This window comes from Schistocerca nitens, chromosome 5 (assembly GCF_023898315.1).
Source record: "Schistocerca nitens isolate TAMUIC-IGC-003100 chromosome 5, iqSchNite1.1, whole genome shotgun sequence".
Taxonomy (NCBI): domain Eukaryota; kingdom Metazoa; phylum Arthropoda; class Insecta; order Orthoptera; family Acrididae; genus Schistocerca; species Schistocerca nitens.
In genome coordinates, this window is record NC_064618.1 from 600,872,949 (window position 1) to 600,877,029 (window position 4,081).

Consider the following 4,081-nt stretch of genomic DNA (forward strand, 5'->3'; position numbering starts at 1 on the left):
ATCCTAAATATTGCACACAAGTAAGACCAGGGACAATAATATAATCCATTATTACTAGCTATTATGACTTTGACAAACGATTATAATATTTCATTTTAAACTTAACATAAAAATCCGTATATAATTATCTCACCGTAATAAAACAATGTAAAATGAAAACTAGAGCTACTTTTGAATTGTCTTTGTGATATACGCAATCAGCACATTAGAACCGATAGGAATTGGCTATTTTCATTCGATTTACATTTTCATTGTTGCACAGTGTTACATATTTACCTTAACGATATATACAGGGCGTAACGGGTATAAGTGCAGATATTTCTACTGATGATTGAGGACGGTGCACTGAATAACATAACATTAGAATTTATGCCATTTGCAAGTACAATGAACAACATTATATTAGTAACATTAGTATTTACGCCATTTGCAGAGTGATAATTACAGCTGTTAACAAGTTGAATTTTTTTTAGTTTCTTTAGTACAGGGTGATAATTATTGACTATATGAAACAAAATTTTCATAACTTCTGAATGGTTTGGTTTAGGACGTTCAAACTGCACGGTTGGCCGCAGGTCATGATGGGAATTAGTACGCGCATGCGCATAGTTTAGTTTGGCGACGAAGCCCACTTTCATTTGGATGGGTTCGTCAGTAAGCAAAATTGACGCATTTAGGGGACTGAGAATCCGCATTTCGCGATCAAGAAGTCTTGTCTCCCTCAGCGGGTGACTGGGTGGTGTGCAATGTCCAGTCATGGAATAATCGATGCGATATGCCTTGATGGCACGTTGACTACCTAATGGTATGTGAAGGTTTCGGAAGATGATTTTATCCCTATTATACAAAATGATCCTGATTTCGACAAGACGTTGTGCATGCAAGACAGAGTTGACTCCATCGAAGCAGGAGAGTGTTTTTTGTCCTGGAAGAGCACTTTGGGAACCATATTCTGGTTCTGGGGTACCCAGAGGCCACTGGCACGGGCCTTGATTGATCGCCGTATTCTCCGGATCTGAACACATGTGACTCCTTCTTGTGGGGCTATATTAAAGACAAGGTGTACAACAATAACCCCAAAACTATTTCTGAGCTGAAGACAGCCATTCAGGAGGTCATCGACACCATCGAGGTACCGACACATCAGCGGGTAATGCAGAATTTCGCTATTCGCCTCCGCTACGTCATCGCCAATGATGGCAGGCACATCGAACATGTCATAACCTAACTCTAGATATCTGTATTGACGTTTACATGTTGAACAAAGTGTATGCACGCCCTGTATCTCAAAATATGTGTGGCAAGAGCAAGTCAGTAATGCTTATTTTCCCATAGGCAATAGGTCAGGTGTTTATGTGAGGACAAGTTAACACAAGCAGTTACTCTATACTGACAGGCGTAGGTTTGTGACGTGTTTGTGGGAAGACTGTTCGAGACAGCGCAAAGACAAGCACCACACTTATGTGTGTACAGATTAGGGCACCACATATAAAAATACCGGCACCTATACCCGTTACATCCTATTTATGTTTTGTGAGGATTTTGACGGTAGCGATGTTGAAGGAAAGTGTTCAAAGTATGGTGCGATTAATGCCATTTTAGAGATGTTGGTGAAAATTTTGTCGTATGAATTTCAATTTTTATGAGGAGATGAAGCGTTTGCTGTACGAGACACTGATAGAACACCAGAGAAGAGGGTTCCCTATTCCACTAAAGCTGCAGCCATTATTCGTGAGACATCAGCATGTTCTAAACCTCTTAACCCGACATTAACACGTAGGTGACAGATGTGCATTAATTTGAATGTTAGCAACATCTCTGAAGCAATATTAGCCACACAGCAGCCTGAACACCGTCTCTAAACATCCATAGCGCCAAAACCTTGATGGGCCTTTGGCGGGAGAGCAGTGCACTGTAAACATTTTGACACAGGAAGTGAATTTTGTGTATATGGTTTTCACCCCTCTTATGTATAGAGTGTTTCATAATTCCTATTATATGTTTTACTACTCACAGGATGAACATCACACACAAACGTTTGTTAAGACGCCCATGCCCGACAATATAACGCCAATGTCCGACAATATTTTGCTTCATTTTTAAAAGGATTTGAGGAACGGAGCAGTCATATCTTCGACATAACTCCGACTCTGCGTTTAGAAACGCAACAGTACGATTACAGTCCATCACATGTAACTGTCATCTAACTATATCGAGGCCTGCGAGAAACTGGCACGCTCGCAACTAGGAATGTTGACTGTGGCTCCACCGGCACGCTGCGAAGTTTATGACCTGTATGTATGAAAGTTTACCTGTATGTATGAAAGCATGCGCCGCAGATACACATTGTGCGCAAATTATGTTACCACGTGAACTTGCTCCTGCAGAACACGAAGGTCAGAGCTTATTATCTCCACTGTGTGAGGATTAGTGAAAGAGTAGATTTGAAAATGATCCGACAATCAAACTTACTTCACATCCAAATCGTAAACTTCCGGACCTTGGTTTCTCATCACAACTATATTAAATCCCTCTAAAACGCCTACAAGTCTAACACCAATTGTGGAATACAGCGTGTTCCTCCCAAGAAATGCCTGATCCATTTCCTTTGGTGTTTCTGCAGCTATGTGCACTTTAATTTTTGCAGTGAGTAGCTAGAGACAGCAAAAATAAATGCTGATCATCACGTCCTTTATGCGACCTCCAGTATCGACGGAAAGCGTCAGTCTATTTTCCATTGAAAATGAAACGATTTTTTAAACCGAAATTTTTCCTGTCCATTTGATAGAGCGATCTTAGTTTAGTAAAGTGCGTATTTGTTTTATCGATATGTATTAAGAGGGACAGTAAACATGAAGAAAACAAGTACTCGGGCAGTAGCTGAGCAAGAATTGAGTAAATAAGCAGCACGAACGGTCACATTAAGAATGTGAGATTATTATTTATTATTTATTCTAACATTAACTAAATATTATTTATCCATCATTTTAGGGACAGGAGGGTAATTTCCAAGAATGATTGGCTATCGAACGAGTGGGTCCCTAACGACATAAATCGAAAGCGCATCTCTATGTCGACCACTCTGATGGCGCGAATAATGGATACTGTTCACAGCGTTCACTAGAGCAAAGACAAAAGTCGAACGTTTATTAAGTTATAATTAATTACTAATGAAAGTAGTAACTTTATTTACTTTACTGGTCAGACAATATTCCTCATGTTGAAGAATCCTTTTTTCCAATAACTCGGGCACACTCTTGCTTTGTCAGTCGGAAATATCGGGAGAATATCAGGGTGGGTTAATTTTTCCAAAGTACCTCAAGGTGGGGAAACATGGGTATTGGTAGAGGCAGAGATCATCCTTATCTCCTGGACGCCCTTTTCTTTTTATAGACTATTTTAGAAATTCCCACAAGCGTTAGATATTCCCTGTGGTGACAAAAAATGGTTCAAATGGCTCTGAGCACTATGGGACTCAACTGCTGTGGTCATCAGTCCCCTAGAACTTAGAACTACTTAAACCTAACTAACCTAAGGACATCACACACATCCATGCCCGAGGCAGGATTCGAACCTGCGACCGTAGCAGCAGCGCGGCTCCGGACTGGAGCGCCTAGAACCGCACGACCACCGCGGCCGGCTCCTGTGGGAACATATGGATCGTCCAATCACACCAATTCAACAGAATAACTCACAGATTCGCCAACGCCCTTGCCACGGTGATAACACCGGTTCCCGTCAGATCACCGAAGTTGAGCGCTGTCGGGCTTGACTAGCACTTGGATGGGTCACTGCCGAGGACTGCCGAGTGCTGTTGGCAAGCGGAGTGCGCTTCAGACATTGCGAGGTCAATTGTGGAGCTACTTCACTGAGAAGTAGCAGCACAAGGCGGTCGGCCGGTATCGTTAGGCCTTCAAGGCGTGTTCGGACGATGTTTTTTTTTGGTTTTTAGATTCACAAGTTCTTGTTTCTTTAAGGTGTTGCATGACTTAAAGCCTTTTCTTGCATAAACTCGAACTAAATAACACTTACGAGATTCTCTTTCAGTGGCGGCAGATACCCAAATACGTCCAACTTCATT

The 4,081-nt window shown here is 41.6% G+C and overlaps 1 pseudogene; it reads left to right on the forward strand.

Annotated features, from left to right (window-relative positions):
• Positions 1-3,701: 3,701 nt before the first annotated feature.
• LOC126261228 (5S ribosomal RNA) lies at positions 3,702-3,820 on the forward strand (annotated as a pseudogene).
• Positions 3,821-4,081: the final 261 nt, after the last annotated feature.